General features: G+C 35.3%; 1 long non-coding RNA gene across 1 annotated transcript in view; it reads right to left on the bottom strand.

The window, feature by feature from the left end:
• Positions 1-7,053: 7,053 nt before the first annotated feature.
• Positions 7,054-18,801, bottom strand: part of LOC309660195 — a 112,816-nt gene continuing 101,068 nt past the window's right edge. Inside the window, exon 2 of the long non-coding RNA XR_014263258.1 lies at positions 7,054-8,808. This is a non-coding gene — a long non-coding RNA (uncharacterized lncRNA). The remainder of the gene's footprint in view (positions 8,809-18,801) is intronic.

The following is an 18,801-nucleotide window of genomic DNA, read 5'->3' as shown; positions in this document are numbered from 1 at the left end:
TTTAGATGAAGCAGAGCCCTAGGTGCTGCTTCTTAATGCCTGGGGCTCTGCTTCATATAAACAGTATTGTTTGTGGAGAATACAAGAGCAATAACTAGAAAAAAATTAGAGGAAGGATAGATAAAAGGATGGCAGTAGTTTCTCAAGATTTCTATAACAATAGGAACAGAAATTCACAAGATAATGACTTTTCAAGTGATCTTAAACTTTTATTGAAATTATTGACTAAGCAAGTAAAACAACTAAATAAGCAACCTATGCTGAGTGACAAAATTTATAACCTTAAATGCCCTACTGTAGAAAAAAATTCTATCTGAATCTTAACAGTCTTATTAAATATCATAATCATACAAAATAATGTACACTGTAGCATAAGAAGAAAATCATTCTTAGACACAAAGCACCCAACTTCAATTTGTTTTAGACTTCTGAAACTTAAATTGTGATTGACATGTACACACTGCTATATTTAAAATGGACAACCAACAAGGACCTACTGTATAGCACAGGGAACTCTGCTCAATGTTATGTGGCAGCCTGGATTGGAGGGGAGTTTGGGGGAGAATGGATACATGCATATGTATAGCTGAGTCCCTTTGCTGTGCACCTGAAACTATTACAACATTGTTAATTGACTATACTCCAATATAAAATAAAAAGTTAAAAAGAATAAAAATAACAAAAAAAAAAAGATTGCTATGTTTATCCTTTGAGGAGCAACTAGGACTCTGTTTTATCACTGAACTTTTGTTTCTTGACTGTTTTTCTTTTGTTCCTGAATTCCCTCCCTTCCCTTAAGATCATGAATTACTGAGACCTGTTCAAGGGCAAGCATTGTGGCCAAGCTTAGATCACAAAATGGCTTAGGCCAAAAATGGCTTCTCTTATGTCAAGAAAATCATGCCTGGTTCTCTTTCCCAGGGGACCCCCCCTATCTTATATACTTACAAAATTTGCTCTGTTTTTAGATAAGTTATGCACATAAATTCTATGTATTTTCAAACTTAAGGTTTTTTGAGTCCATGAACATTTAAATGTTTCTTTTATCCATCTTGACCTAATAATTTGTTCTTTAACATGAAAAGATATAACATATAATCATATATTTGAATGAAATTGTATAGTCTTAGTGATATTAAATGTGACAATTCTGATATTCATTAGCAAATAAGCTCTGATAAAAAATAGAATATTTGATTAGGAAGAATAAAATAAAGGCAGTTTGAAGCATGGAACTTTTGAGCAGGTCTTAACGCTATACCAGAGAGAGAAAGTAGCTCAGTGAGCACTTATTTTGATGCAGAGAAAGGTAAATCAGAGTTAGAATGTTTCAATGACATTTGTACCCAAAAAACTATTCTGTTTCAAAAAAAAAGAAAATCAAAGAACTTTCCTCATTTCCATCTCCTTCAACTCTTTCCAATACCTTCTGGTCCTGATACAGATCTCAAGCACAGACTATTATACTAAGCTTATAAATTAAGTAGCTTTATTGATTTGCTTAAGCGGTCATCACTGTGACTTTGTAGAAAATGTTCAAGTGCCAAAAATAAACCTTTAAAACACAACCTATTTATATGTAGGAAACCTTTTAAAAGATAATAAACTGGCATTTTTAAGTGCAAGTTTGTGTGTGTATGTCAAAATAGCATTTTTATTTGTTTAATAATCAAGCTGAATAATACTAATTTTTATTAAAGATAAGAATATAAGATAATGATAAGTGTTTCTTCTACTGGGCTTGGAGCTGTATTAGACACCAAGCCTACTTACTGAATTTGTGATTAAATATTTCATCAAGGTATGCACTAAAAGTCTTTCCAATTTTTATTAGAGCCAAATGGAATTTATCTAATATTGCCATTTATAGACATGTATATGCTTAAGTACAATCATCATTCAGCACATTGACTATAAGTTTATGAAGCTGAAGCAAATAATTCAATACTTACCCGACGATTCTGATGTTATGCAAAATGTGATTGGTAAATGTCTTTGTGTTGATAAATTATTTTCTACAAAACACTGCACGAAAATCTATAAGTGTACTGAAATTTCCTTTCTCAGATTATCCCTGTCACATTTTTGTATTCAGGTTACACTTGCCATAGAAAATGATTGCAGTAGTGTTTTATACTTTTTTATGTACTAGAATAGTTTTGTATGCTATTAGAGCTATGTATCAATTGACTGATAGGACTTTCCTAGGAATCAATCTACTCTATTTACATTCTGAATGTATCCTTAAATTCATCCTACCATTGATAATTGGCATTTTTTCTGAGCTGTATGTATATACATATATATACATGCACACATATCTATCATTATATGATGTATATACACTAAGTATGGTATGTTTATGCTGTATTATGATATATATATATATATATATATATATATATATACTATCAATCCTCATTATTCATGGATTGCATATCTGTAAACTCACCTACTAGCTAAAATGTGTTTGGAATCTAAAAACTATTTGCGACACTTACATGGTCTTTTGTGGACATGTGCAAAGAGCTAAAATTTTGAGTTGCCTGATACAATACACACATCTCCAGGTGAGACTGGACATGGCAATGCTCTGCCTTCTTGTTTTAGCTCTCTTATTATAAACAATCATCCTTTTTGTGGTTTATTAAGTGCCAAGTTTTTCACATTTTTGTACTTTTTGGTGGTGATGTCGCTTTTTAAAATATCTCCCAAGTTTAGTGCTTGAAACGCTGTCTAGTGTTCTAAGTGCAAGAGTGTGATGGAACTTATGGAGAAATTACATGTGTCAGATAAGCTCTGTTGAGGCATGCATTATAATGCTGTTGGCAAAGAATTTAATGTTCATAAATTAACAAAATATCAATATATTAAATAAACTGTAAACAAAGACATAAATAAAGCAAGGGTCTGCACTGATCAATAGATGAAATTTTCTGACCAGATATTTGCAGAAACCTAACCGTGTTTTTTCCCTAAGAGTTAAGTATTTGCTAATTCAATGTATGTGGCAATTTATAGAACATAAATTATAAGAGTAGACTCATGTATGTGTGGATATAGATATAGACAGATACGTGTATTGTATAGATATTCATATAATTAAGTATATTTATCTCTGCTCTCTCTGTTTTTATGATCTCATTGGTATTCTTTGTAGTTCATATTTATGTATTTTCTTCTTTTCTGTTGCATTCTTATTAAAGATTTGTCAACTTTAATTATCTTTCCAAAAATTGTCTTTTTCTTATTTCTCTATATTTCAGATTTGTTTCTACATAATTAATTTCTGATCTTAATATACGATTAAGAATAAAATATTCTATGTAGGTTAATTCTGCAGGTTCTTTAGTCTTAAGTTAGGCTATGTTATAGACTGAATGCTTGTGTTCCCCAAAATTCATAATTATAATTTATATATAATTCAAGTTACATTCAGGAAATCAGAAATGGCAAAAAGAAAATATGGCAACTCTCAGTTTAGGGATGTTCCATATTTATGTGACCATTACTCCTCAAAACGGTTAAGATCATCAAAAACAAGGAAAATCTGACACTTGGAATAGAAGAAAAGAGAACTGGGTGCCTAGACTGTAATCTCAGTGAGAGTAGGAATCAAATGTGCCTTTGAGTAGTTATTTGGGCGGTTATTTTTCAAATGCCTTTTCACTAATAAATTAAGCAAATTCACACAATAGGTGAAGCCACATATGATTTTACCATTGTGTCCCTGGAATATATCAGGTGCTAAATAATTTTTGTTAAATGAATAAATAACTGAATAAATGAAGTTGTACAACTACTAAATGCATTAACATCAAATTTTAAATATATATATAACATAAATATACATACACACAAATATATATAGTGTATATGTATATTATATACATAATTATGTGTGTTAGAGTATGTAAGAACAGATATAATGTTATATATACATATTTATTATATAAAATAAAATTATGATTCATATGAAAAGTAACAATATAGAAATTAGCAAAAAACTTAAGATAGGACTATTCATCATCACAAATTTCCTTTTAAGTTAATTTATAAATTTAATGGAAAATGGTAGATATTTAGTGGTCACAGGAAAAACATGGATATCAGGATATTGCTGCTTTTTGGTTTTGCCTTCTGTTTTGTTTTGTTTTTAGGTCAAAGTAGACCATATTTTAAAAATGAAGGAATATTTATCGGATCAATTTCTACAAATATATAAAATTAGGGACAATGATATTAATATTGAGTTTAGAAATAACTAGTAAAAATAAATCTATTGTAAATGAAGATGAAAACATAAATGCTAACCCAGCAACGTGATTGTTAGGGAACGATTGACTGAAACCACCTGCCTTGGCTAGGCTTGATGATAACCACTTGCATGAGTTGTTTCACAACAGGGGTTCCCATTTGGGAGGGGCCAAAAAGAGGGAGGAGATGCCAGCCCATAATATTGTCCTACCAACTTCCCAGAATTCTTCACACTAGAATCCATATTGGCTGAAAGATGCATATGCCACCAGGAACGACCCTGAGTCAGACCAAATATGGGACAAGCAAGATGATTGGCTACAGACTACCCGGAAACTAACTCCATTACCATAAAACTTGAGACTGCGAGCCACTTAGCAGAGCAGTTCTCTTGGGTTCCCTTACCTTTCTGCTCTCTGCCCAGGCGCACCTTCCCAATAAAGTCTTTTGCTTTGTCAGTACACGTGTCTCCCTGGACAATTCATTTCCGAGTGTTAGACAAGAGTCCACTCTCCAGCTCTAGAAGAGATCCCCCTTCCTGCAACACAATCAGTTCATTTTCTAAAGTCAGGATGATTTCTTTATATTTCATTTGTGAAGTAGGAAGTGAAGATATGCACTGAATTAGAAGGGTGGTAAGGCTGAGAAGAGTAAAGAGAGTGAAGACTAGAAAAGGAAAAACAAAAACATTTGTTTGGATCATTCAATATCTAGTCAGATTAGAAACCAAGATAGTATAAGTAGTATCATTTAGCAAATTTTCTTATTTTCTTGATAGTGCTGAACTTTTCAGTTGTAGATGCTTGTAGGGAAAAATTTGCAAAGGGGTAAATTTGCAAGAGAATAGTTGAAATTAAGAATGGGTAACATTAGCTAGATAACTAAGCAGAAAGGAAGGCCACTCAGCTTAAATAAAGGGATTAAGGGACTAGATATCTTTACATAAAGTGCAGTTATAATGATGGAATTATAATGAAAGAAACAAAAATGTAGATTATAGTGAATTAGTAATATATTTCAATATAGTATTATAAAAGCTGAACCTGTAAAATTACTGATAAATCCTTGAGATGTGCACGGACTTCAAAGTTTGAAATAGGGTTGATATTAAAGCCTCTGAAATTGATGAGGTAAAGAATTAATCTAGAACAGTGTTTTTCAAAGCCCATGAAAGAGGAAGAGGAATTTTTTTTTTAATTTCAAATTTGTTGCATAGAAGTGCTTTCACAAAAAATCCAAACAAATGAAATTAGAAAAATAATTATATACAAGGATGTTGTGATCTCCAATGTGTTACTTTCAGTTTCAGTGCTTATCTCATTGTGGACTAATTGCAGTTTTTTGACTGGATATCATAATTTCAATAACACAAATCTAAATAGATAGCTGGATTATCAACATGGTAAATAGGTAAATTAGGATAATCAAGAGGACTGAAATAACTTGGAGTAGAAACAAACAAGCAAACAATAGCAACTACCCAATTAACTCCTACATAAACAGGGGCATTAAAAAGTCAGTAGAAAACTGAGAAGAGAAAGGGATGAGAAGTAGTAAAGCCATAATTTTCAAAAAGTAAGTATTTTTTCAAGAGGTAAGTGAAGGTGTTCACAACCAGACCCCACAAAATGATCCACTTTGGCATGTGGATTATTTTGAGCTGAAGACCCAGGAAGAGCTTTTTACCTTCCCCTTAACTACCTAAAAGATTTTATGTAGAGGGGTAGCTCCAAGAGAGTGCAGTTACCATAGATAAATTTCATCTGTACGACCTACCTATATGGAAGGACAAATATCTAACTATCAAACATCTGCTCTCTTTATTGTCCTGTGAGTTACCATTTTCCCCTTTGGAATCCTGGGTCCCTATCCCATTCCTTAGCAAAACATAACATATAAATTTCAGCTGCCCTACTTGCCCTTGGGTCCCATATCTTTGGGGCTCCTGTACATAAGTAATTATATTGGTTTTTCTCTTGTTAATCTGTTTTATGTAAATTTAATTATTAACTAGCTAAAGAACTCAGAAGGGTAGAGGAAAATTTTTTCCTCCCATACATAAGCAATGCAACAATATAGCATATGGGATAATGGGCATAGTCTAGGATGCAGGGGACATGTTATAATGAAAAGACAATCCGTTTTTAATTAAAGGTGAAAGCCTTCAAAGATGGTTTAGAATATAGAATGTTTAAACAAACACAGAAAATCAAGTGTTCCAGAAAGAAGCATTTCAATATGGGTCAGGGGAAAGGGCTCAGAACAGCAGGGGATAGAAGTACAGGAGATGGAGAGCCAGAGGGAAAACATATTGGGTGATGACCAATGATATGATCTTACTAGGCACGGTGGGGTTTAGTTGGCTACTAAATAGTCACAAGAATTCAGATTGAGCCAACTCCTGATGGATGCCTAAGGCAGGAGAAAGATCAGGTCCGGGGGAACTGCAGAAATAGGCAAACAAGGCAGGGGTTAGTATAACTCTGGCAAAAGCCTATTAAGTGGCCTTGTCTCTTAGAATGTTAGGGAAATTTTGTTTTCTTGTCAAGACATTATTGTTCTGCTTTCTTTTTGCTCTTATTTTTATTTTTTCTTTCCTTGTTTCTTTATGAAGACGTACATTAAGACTGATTTTAAATATGACCAAATCAATTTACCTGTACAATTTTTAAGAAATGTTAAACTATTTTTAAAGATAAAACAACAGTGTATAGAATGAATCATATCCAAAAATAATAACAGTTGATAAGTTCCTTCATGATCTTGATATTTAGTTTTGATTCCTGTTTCACAAACTTGTATTTTCTGAGAGAGAGACTGCCCAGTGTTTAAATTAAAGTCTTGATTGTAACATTTGCTTATTGAAATGTCCTTGTTTAGCTCAAGACTTTGAATTTTGTGATTGTGAATTATTATTTGACTAATAATCTCTTTGTTTTTAAGGTGACAATTTCTTGATGAAATCTTCAACTCTCACTTTTGATTTTATATTTCTTTCAAGGAAAGAATATGGAAAGTTTTTGATTTGTGTAGGGAGGATTAGAAGATTGGCAAGGAAACTGCATATAATGAAGTTTATAAATATTCATCATGTATAAATCTGTTTTCTGGTATGCATTTTTGGCATGTTAGTGTTTCCATGTGTATATTACTTCTGCTTAGTGGGAAAATAGTCTTGCTTTTACACATCTCAGGAAATATCCAACTATGTTTACTATTCTAGAAAGTGTAATTCACAATGTGATTCGTGAAGAAAAAAGTGTCCGCCAAAGGTATGAAATCTCCGGAAACCATTCTAGTGATCAAACATATTTAATCTCTTTAAAAAATCATCAAATCTGGTGGCTTGGAACATGTTATTTAATGTTAATCGAGCATTATAAAATAGAAAATGTAGTCATGGAGAGATTAATTAAAGCTACTATAATTTGTAACAAATTGAAGGAAACCAAAATGAAAAGTCATTGTTTGGTACCAGTGAAATGACGCTGGCCATTGCACATGGCAAAAACGGTCCATGTTTTTCATGTTATTTATTTCTCAACTTATATTTATGTAATAGAAAAAAGTCAGAGAAAAAAATATAACTAACATGTAAAATTCCCTGTAACTCATTGACCTGGTATGTGCCAAAAAAGAGACTTGGATTTAATTGCTAAAAGTAGTTGGTTGCTGTGTTGGCTATTTTCCATTGTTTCTCAGTTCCATACCAAGCCTTCTCTGCTGTATGAGGAAATCTACAAATCATACTTTTTTAAGCTCTCTTTACAGAGAATTTCTGTTCAGTTCTGTCAGTATGACATAGCGAGGTGGACAGAAAAAAGCATCTTTCTAATTCTGGCTTAAACATCAAGGCAGTTGCTAGAAGTTGCTAAAAGTTGCTGAAGCAACAATAGCAGTTGGGTAATTCTGGAATCTAGCAGCCCAGCAAACACACCATTTTGGCAATTCCAGCTTCAGGTGACATAGAAACTCTTCTGCATCTCTATACAAAATGCAGCAGCTAGTGTAGGCTTGAGTCTTCCACCCTGGAGGTATCAGCTGCTTTAATTGCTGGGATAAACACGGTATTCCTTTTGTTCCTCCTTTCTTCTCAAAAAAAAAAAACAACGAAAAAACCTCCTCCCTTTTCCTTTTTACACAAAACTAACAACTTTGTAACGTTTCTGTATATTAAATAACTTCTGTGTTAAACTGCTTCTATATCAAATTGCCTCCATATTAGAGTTTTGTATCTGTATACAGTACTAGTTAAATTATTTTAAAAGCAAAAAAATATATATATAGATTACTTCCTCAAAGCATGTTTTAAAAGTATTTTCTATAATATTTCTTCCACATACAATAATTTTGAGGTATACACGTACTATATGCCAGAAACTCTTTGAGGCACTTGGGACCGATCAATGAATGAAAATGAGAGGGGTCTTTGCCCTGACAGAGTTTTTGTTTTTTTGTTTTTTTTTTATAAATTTATTTATTTATTTTTGGCTGTGTGGGTCTTCGTTTCTGTGCGAGGGCTTTCTCTAGCTGTGGCAAGCGGGGGCCACTCTCCATCGCGGTGCGCGGGCCTCTCACTGTCGCGGCCTCTCCTGTTGCGGAGCACAGGCTCCAGACGCGCAGGCTCAGTAGCTGTGGCTCACGGGCTTAGTTGCTCCGCGGCATGTGGGATCTTCCCAGACCAGGGCTCGAACCCGTGTCCCCCGCATTGGCAGGCAGATTCTCAACCACTGCGCCACCAGGGAAGCCCCTGACAGAGTTTTATTCTAGCTGGATACAACACAAAATAAACATGAAATATAAGAATATGTTATCTAGTATATCAAGCATTAAAGATTATTCATGTAAATAAAGCAGAGTTGGGAAAGGGCAATGCAGAGGCAAGTTAGAAACGGGAACTTTAGTGATTATAATTGGAGTTCAAAGAAATAGACCTCATTGTGAAGGCAACATTTGAGCAGCTTTCTAGGATATGTGAGTTAACCATGGGAAGAGCCAGTGCAAATGCTATAAGGTGGGGATGTTGTTTGGGTCACTGAAAGACCCAGAGGGGACCAGCGTGGGTGAAGTGCACTGTGAAAGGAAAATCTATAAGGAGATAAGTTCCTTGAGGAAGTCAGTGGTGGCTGAATCACAGTGTGCTAGCTGAATCACAATCCTCTATAAGGACTGTCTTTTCTTTGAGTAAATGAGGAAGTATTTTACAATTTTGAACCCAGCATTGACGTGATTAGACCTTCATTATAAAAGGATCCGTCTGATTATGTAATGAGAATAACACAGGGGAGCAAGTGAAGAGACAGGAAAATCTGAGAGGCTTTTGCAATAATACCAGTGACAATGGATGTGGCTCAGATTCAGATGGTAGCAATGCATGTGGCCAGAAGCAATTGGAAGCTGGATATACTTGGAAAGAAACATAAACAGAATATCCTATTTCTCAGTCATGTTTATAAAGACCTGAAGTTTCTCCTAATTTTAGAGCTATATCCATTCTTGATATGACAAGGCTAACAATAACTGGGTCCTGGGGGAAAAAGGCTCTCCCATTCTGCATACTTCCTACAGTTCACTGACCCTGCTCATATTCTCCTTTGGGAACCCTTTATGTGACTTAATTTACCCAATATTGCAATAAATTGATATTTTGATTACTTTCAACAGCACTTTTGCTTGACATTTATCTTTTGCAACATCTAAATAAAGGTCGACTGTACATATAAATAGTATAAATTATATCTTTGGAGAAGTTAAAATATACCCAAAAGAATACATTTTAGGGAATATCTAGATTCTCATTTTATTATTTGTATTAGTGAACTAATACAGGCAATCTTTTATTAGGACTCATTATGATTACATTTATGATTACTTATGATAGGATGGAAGAATCTAATACATTTTGTTTTTTATCTCAATGCATAATGAATTTGAGTTTTTTTTTTTAAACATCTTTATTGAAGTATAATTGCTTCACAATGGTGTGTTAGTTTCTGCTTTATAACAAAGTGAATCAGCTACAGATATACACACGTTCCCATATCTCCTCCCTCCCGCATCTCCCTCTCTCCCACCCTCCCCATCCCACCCCTCCAGGCGGTCACAAAGTACCGTGCTGATCTCCCTGTGCTATGCGGCTGCTTCCCACTAGCTATGTATTTTACTTTTGGTAGTGTATATAAAATTTAATAGAAAATATATGAGCATAATAGATTTTTTAAATTATGAAATATGCTTTATATTTCAAACACCAGATTTATAATTGTAAAGAGAGGACTTAAAGAAATAAACTAGGCAAATTATATCAATAATTTAGCACATTCTACCTTAAATAGGAAGACTGATACAAAAATTAAATGATTCTACGTGCCCAACATAAAGTAACAGAAATGAACTGCCATCTGTTCCATTTAAGATTATTATAAATATAAAGCTTATAGTGAATCTCATTTTGTGATCTTATTCACACAATTGAGAGGAAATTTTCCCTGAGAGTTTATAAATTGAACTGTCTGCCTGAACAGCAGCTTTCTTCACTCATTCTTCAAAATAAATGGAGGCATGGAAAGAAAGAAGGAAAAGATTAGGTAGCAAAACAACAAGTTTGGTTTAATAATGTATAGCATCATCCAAACATAATATCTCTTAGTATCCTCTGAAGTTAAAAAACGGAGCATATTTATATCATTTCTCTTCCATAAATTTTAAAGCATTGACTCATTATCTGTTGTATGTGAGAATGAAAAATCGACAATAAATTCCACCTGTGACAACCCATATGAGAAACACACACACGTATAAAATGTATGTAAAATATTCATATTTTAAATACACAATTTAGGCACACACACATATACAAAGATACATATATAGTTATATATACAAAGATATATATCCTTAAATCTACATGGAGAAGATTCAGCCAGGTTTAGGCAGGACATCAGTAGCTCTTCTGTGCAGCAGGAACATGATTTGATCTAGCACAAAATTTGCATCACAAGACGAGGTCCTATGCATTCTCTAAAATTACATGAGAGGAATAATACTGAAAAGCAGGTTCTGGACTGATTCTAAATGCAATTGTTACTATGGCATGATGACTAAATTTTTTAAAAAACTAAGAAAAATAAACTGAACAGAGAATTCCCTGGTGGTCCAGTGATTAAGACTGAGTGCTTTCGCTGCCATGAGCCCATGTTAGATCCTTGACTGGGGAACTAAGATCCTGCAAGCTGTGCGTCATGGCCATAAATAAATAAATAAATAAATAAATAAATAAATAAATAAATAAACTGAACATAACATAGAAATTTAAATAACCAGAATAAATACAAAGTCTGGAAAAAAGTTAGCACATCTTTAAATTCCAAGGTGCTACTCAGGCTTATGAGGTGATAAAGCAAATTAAACCAAATAAAGTACATTGTAAGTAGAAATGTAGGTTGTATGACATTGTGTGGAAGTTGTATGGCCCCAGTTTTAAACCCAGGCCAGTGACAGGCTCTTGGTGCTCCAGGCTGGTGTCCGGCCTGAGCCTCTGAGGTGGGAGAACCGAGATCAGAACATTGGACCACCAGAGACCTCCTGGCCCCATGTAATATCAATCAGCAAGAGCTCTCCCACAGATCTCCATCTCAATGCTAAGATCCAGCTCCACCCAAGGGCCAGCAAGCTCCAGTGCTGGATGTCCCATGCCAGACAACTAGTACGACAGGAACACAACCCCAACCATTAGCAGAGAGGCTGCCTAAGTTCACAGACACCCCAAAACACACCACTGGACATGGCCCAGCCCCCCAGAGAGACAAGACTTAGTGCCACCCACCAGAACACAGGTACCAGTCCCCTCCACTGGGAAGCCTACACAAGTCACTGAATCAACCTCACCAACTGGGGGCAGAAACCAAAAACAATGGGAACTATGAACCTGCAGGTTGCAAACAGGAGACCCAAAAGACAATAATTACACAAAATGAGAAGACAGAGAAATATGCAGCAGATGAAGGAGCAAGGTAAAAACCCACCAGACCAAACAAATGAGGAGGAAATAGTCTTTTCAGTCTACCTGAAAAAGAATTCAGAGTAATGATAGTAAAGATGATCCAAAATCTTGGAAACAGAATAGAGCAAATACAAGAAATGTTTAACAAGGATCTAGAAGAACTAAAAAGCAAACAAACAATGATGAACAACACAATAAATGAAACTAAAAATTCTCTAGAAGGAATCAAGAGCAGAATAACTGAGGCAGAAGAACGGAAAAGTGACCTGAAAGATAAAATAGTGGAAATAACTACCACAGAGCAGAATAAAGAAAAAAGAATGAAAAGAAATGAGGACAGTTTCAGAGATCTCTGGGACAACATTAAATGCACCAATATTCAAATTATAGGGGTCCCAGAAGAAGAAGATAAAAAGAAATTGTCTGAGAAAAATATTTGAAGAGATTATAGTTGAAAATTTCCCTAATATGGGAAAGGAAATACTCAATCAAGTACAGGAAGCGCAGAGAGTCCAATACAGGATAAATCCCAGGACAAACATGCCAAAACACATGTTAATCAAACTATCAAGAATTAAATACAAAGAAAAAAATATTAAAAGAAACAAGGGGAAAGCAACAAATAACATACAAGGGAATCCCCATAAGGTTAACATCTAATCATTCAGCAGAAACTCTGCAAGCCAGAAGGGAGTGGCAGGACATATTTAAAGTGATGAAAGAGAAAAACCTACAGCTAAGATTACTCTATCCAGCAAGGATCTCATTCACATTCAATGGAGAAATTACAACATTTACAGACAAGCAAAAGCTAGGAAGTTCAGCACCACCAAACCAGCTTTACAACAAATGCTAAAGGAACTTCTCTAGTCAGGAAAAACAAAAGAAAGAAACAACCTGCAAAACAAAATCCAAAACAATTAAGAAAATGGTAATAGGACCATACATATCGATAATTACCTTAAATTTAAATGGATTAATGCTCCAATCAAAAGACATAGACTGGCTGAACAGATACAATAAAAGACCTGTATATATGCTGTTTACAAGAGACTCACTAAAGACCTAGGGACACAGACAGACTGAAAATGAGGGGATGGAAAAAGATATTCCATGCAAATGGAAATCAAAAGAATGCTGGAGTAGCAATTTTCATATCAGACAAAATAGACTTTAAAATAAAGACTATTGCAAGTGACAAAGAAGGACACTACATAATGATCAAGGGATCAGTCCAAGAGGAAGATGTAACAATTGTAAATATTTATGCACCCAACATAGGAGCAACTCAATACATAAGGCAAATGCTAACAGCCATAAAGGGGAGATTGACAGTAACACAATAGCAATAGCAGACTTTAATACCACACTTTCACAAATGGACAGATCATCCAAAATGAAAATAAATAAAGAGACACAAGCTTTAAATGACCCATTAGAGAAGATGGACTTAATTGATATTTACAGGACATTCCATCCAAAAACAACAGAATACACTTTCTTCTCAAGTGCTCATGGAACATTATCCAGGATAGATCATATCTTGAGTCACAAATCAAGCCTAGGTAAATTTAAGAAAATTGAAATCATATCAAGTATCTTTTATGCCCACAGAGCTATGAGACTAGATATAAATTACAGGAAAAAAACTGTAAACAATACAAACACATGGAGGCTAAACAATACACTACTAAACAATAAGAGGTCATTAAGAAATCAAAGAGGAAATCAAAAACTACCTAGATACAAATGAAAATGAAAACACGATGACCCAAAACCTATGGGATGCAGCAAAAGCAGTTCTAAGAGGGAAGTTTATAGCAATCCATTCCTACCTCAAGAAACAAGAAAAATCTCAAATAAAAACCCAAAACTTACATCTATAGCAATCAGAGAAAGAAGAACCAAAAAAAAAACCAAAAAACCCACAGTTAGCAGAAGGAAAGAAATCATAAAGATCAGATCAGAAATAAATGAAAAAGAAATGAAGGAAACTATAGCAAACATCAATAAAACTAAAAGCTGGTTCTTTGAGAAGATAAACAAAATTGATAAACCATTAGCCACCTCATCAAGAACGAAAAGGAGAAGACTCAGATCAACAGAATTGGAAATGAAAAAGGAGAAGTAACAACTGACACTGCAGAAATACAAACGATCATGAGAGATTACTACAAGCAACTAGATGCCAATAAAGTGGACAACCTGGAAGAAATGGACAAATTCTTAGAAAAGCACAACGTTCTGAGACTGAACCAGGAAGAAATAGAAAATATGAACAGAACAATCACAAGCACTGGAATTGAAACTGTGATTAAAAATCTTCCAACGAACAAAAGCCCCAGACCAGATGGCTTCCCAGGTGAATTCTATCAAACATTTAGAGAAGAGCTAACACCTATCCTTTTCAAACTCTTCCAAAGTATAGAAGAGGGAGGAACACTCCCAAACTCATTCTATTAAACCATCAGCACCTTGATACCAAAACCAGACCAGGATGTCACAAAAATAAAAAAACTGCAGGCCAATATCACTGATGAACATAGATGCAAAAATACTCAACAAAATACTAGCCAACAGAATCCAACAATATACTAAAAGGATCACACACCATGATCAAGTGGGGTTCATCCCAGGAATGCAAGGATTCTTCAATATACACAAATCAATCAATGTAATACACCATATTAACAAATTGACGGATAAAAACCATATGATAATCTCAGTAGATGCAGAAAAAGCTTTCGACAAAATTCAACACCCATTTATGATAAAAATTCTCCAGAAAATAGGCATAGAGGGAAGTTACCTCAACATAATAAAGGCCATATATGACAAACCCACATCCAACATTGTCCTCAATTGTGAAAAACTGAAACCATTTCCTCTAAGATTGGGAACAAGAGAAGGTTACCCACTCTCACCACTATTATTCAACATAGTTTGGGAAGTTTTAGCCACAGCAATCAGAGAAGAAAAAGAAATAAAAGGAATCCAAATTGAAAAAGAAGAAGTAAAGCTTTCACTGTTTGCAGATGACATGATACTATACATAGAGAATCCTAAAGATGCTACCAGAAAACTACTAGAGCCAATCAATGAATTTGGTAAAGGAGCAGGATACAAAATTAATGCACAGAAATCTCTTGCATTCCTACACACTAACAAAGAAAAATCTGATAGAGAAATTAAGGAAACACTCCCATTTACCACTGCAACAAAAAGAATAGAATACTTGGAATAAACCTACCTAAGGAGACAAAAGACCTGTATGCAGAAAACTCTAAGACACCGATGAAAGAAATTAAAGATGATACAAAGAGATGGAGAGATATACCATGTTCTTGGATTGGAAGAATCAACATTGTGAAAATGACTCTACTACCTAAAGCAATCTACAGATTCAATGCAATCCCTATCAAACTACCACTGACATTTTTCACAGAACTAGAACAAAAAATTTCACAATTTGTATGGAGACACAAAAGACCTAGAATAGCCAAAGCAATGTTGAGAAAGAAAAATGGAGCTGGAGGAATCAGGCTCCCGGACTTCAGACTATACTACAAAGCTACAGTAATCAAGACAGTATGGTCTGGCACAAAAACAGAACCATAGCTCAGTAGAACAGGATAGAAAGCCCAGCGATAAACCCACGCACATACGGTCACCTTATTTTTGATAAAGGAGGCAAGAATATACAATGGAGAAAAGACAGCCTCTTTAATAAGTGAAGCTGGGAAACTGGACAGCTACTTGTAAAAGAATGATATTAGAACATTTCCTAACACCATACACAAAAGTAAACCCAAAATGGATTAAGGACCTAAATATAAGGTCAGACACCATCAAACTCTAAGAGGAAAACTTAGGAAGAACATTCTTTGACATCAATCGCAGCAAGATCCTTTTTTACCCACCTCCTAGAGAAATGGAAATAAAAGCAAAAATAAACAAATGGAGCCTAATGAAACTTAAAAGCTTTTGCACAGCAAAGGAAACCATAAACAAGATGAAAAGACAACCCTCAGAAGAGGAGAAAATATTTAAAGACAAAGTAACTGACAAAGGATTAATCTCCAAAATTTACAAACAGCTCATACAGCTCAATATCAAAAAAAACAAACAACCCAATCCAAAAATGGGCAGAAGACCTAAATAGACATTTCTCCAAAGAAGATATACTGATTGCCAACAAACACATGAAAGTATGCTCAACATCACTAATCATTAGAGAAATGCTAATCAAAACTGCAATGAGGCATCATGCCACACCACTCAGAATGGCCATGATCAAAAAATCTACAAACAATAAATGCTAGAGAGGGTGTGGAGAAAAGGGAACCCTCTTGCACTGTTGGTGGTAGTGCAAATTGATAAGCCCACTACGGATAACAATATGGAGGTTCCTTAAAAAACTAAAAATAGAACTACCTATGACCCAGCAATCCCACTCCTTGGCATATACACTGAGAAAACCATAATTCGAAAAGAGTCATGTACCACAATGTTCATTGCAGCACTATTTACAGTAGCGAGGACATGGAAGCAACCTAAGTGTCCATCAATAGATGAATGGATAAAGAAGATATGGCACATATATACAATGGAACATTTGTCAGCCATTAAAAGAAACGAAATTGAGGTATTTGTAGTGAGGTGGATGGACCTAGATTCTGTCATGCAGAGTGAAGTAAGTCAGAAAGAGAAAAACAAATACCGTATGCTAACACATATATATGGAATCTAAAAAAAAAAAAAAATGGTTCTGATGAACCTAGGAGCAGGACAGGAATAAAGATGAAGACGTGGAGAATGGACTTGAGGTCACGGGGAGGGGGAAGGGTAAACTGGGAGGAAGTGAGAGATTAGCATTGACATATATATGCTACCAAATGTAAAATAGATAGCTAGTGGGAAGCAGCTGCATAGCACAGGGAGATCAGCTCCGTGCTTTTGTGACCATCCAGAGGGGTGGGATAGGGAGGGTGGGAGGGATACGCAAGACGGAGGGGATATGGGGATTTATGTATACATATAGCTGATTCACTTTGTTATACAGCAGAAACTAACACAGCATTGTAAAGCAACTATACTCCAATAAAGATGTTAAAAAAAAAAAGAAGATGGCTTAAATATAATGGAATACTATCTCAGTGAAAGTATGACTATTATTAAGACACTTTCCACCATGATGGCAGGATTGAAATTAGGAATGGAAATTCCAATACCCTGAAAGATAATGTCAGAGTAGGAGAGTTGGCGACTGAATTAGTTGATCTATCTTAAATAGATTATTACAGAAGAATTGTCTGTCATTAGAGAAACAGTTACTGTTCTGTTATGGTCTCAGTTGTGTCTCCTCAAAATTTCGTGTGGAAACTCTAACCCCTGGTACTTCAGTATGTATTTGTATTTGGAGATAGAATCTTTAAACAACTAATTAATGTAAAATGAGATGATATGCATGGACCCTAATCCAATAAAACTTGTATCCTTATAAAAAGAGATTAGGACACAAATACTCATAGAGGGAAAAACCATATGAAGACACAGAGAGAACATTGCCATCTATATGCAAAGAATACCTTATCTTAGACTTCTAGCCTCCAGAATGGAGAAAATATATTTTCCCTGTCTACACCACCCAGTCTGTGGTTCTTTGCTATGGCAACCCTAGAATACTAATACCTATCTCTTCACTCTATTTTTGCAACTATTATGGTCTCATGTTTCCCACTAGGTGAAACAGATAAGGAAGTGAGAATTCTGGATGGCCTCCAGTGTCACTTATCAATTAACTGCCCCTCAGCTCTGAGTGTACCCTTCATATATGCTCTGTGATAAACAAAGAAATTCCTTTAAGTATTAATCCTTTAACGTAAGCAGGGTGTTAAACATTCTCAGGAGAAACCAAAGGAGGGATATTACACCCTCTCATTTTGGGGGTGAGAGGGTCCTGCCATGTGGGTGTGATGGCATCAGGTGGAGCCTGCCCAGATTAGACTATATCTGGTCCCTCTGACCTTGCAGAAATAGCCGTTTCACAGCCCTCATCATTCTGAGACTAGAGCCCCTGACCAGCCTGAGGGTTCTACAGAGCCCCACAGAGCCCACAGGCAGTTGCTGGTGGCTTGGGGAATCGTATTTAGAACTTCCATTTCTCCAGCTCCTGTACAACCCCATGCTCTGAAGGTCTTCTGCCCTCCCCTAGACTATCACTGCATGCCCACAGCATACGACTGGTGGCTGGTTGCCATCTCTACCACCCATACTATGCAGGTGGCTCACTGTTTGTCCAGCAACTCCGGATCATCTTAGGCCTGACCAAACAAGTGAGGTTCCCTGCTATAGGGTAAGTTGATCTCTGTCAGCTCTAGGGTATTACAGAGAGTTTCCACATATCTTATAATTACTCTCTTACTTTACTTACAATTACTTACAATTAAATAAACTGACACCCAGAACAACAAGATTTGCAGAAGTGTCTCCTTGTGTGTGTGGTGTGTGTGTGCGTGTCTGTCTGTCTGTGTGTGTGTCTG

This window comes from Balaenoptera physalus (assembly GCF_965194825.1).
Source record: "Balaenoptera physalus genome assembly, chromosome: 4".
Taxonomy (NCBI): Eukaryota; Metazoa; Chordata; class Mammalia; order Artiodactyla; family Balaenopteridae; genus Balaenoptera; species Balaenoptera physalus.
Note: the sequence above shows the minus strand (reverse complement) of the source record. Positions and strands in the feature narration are given on the sequence as shown.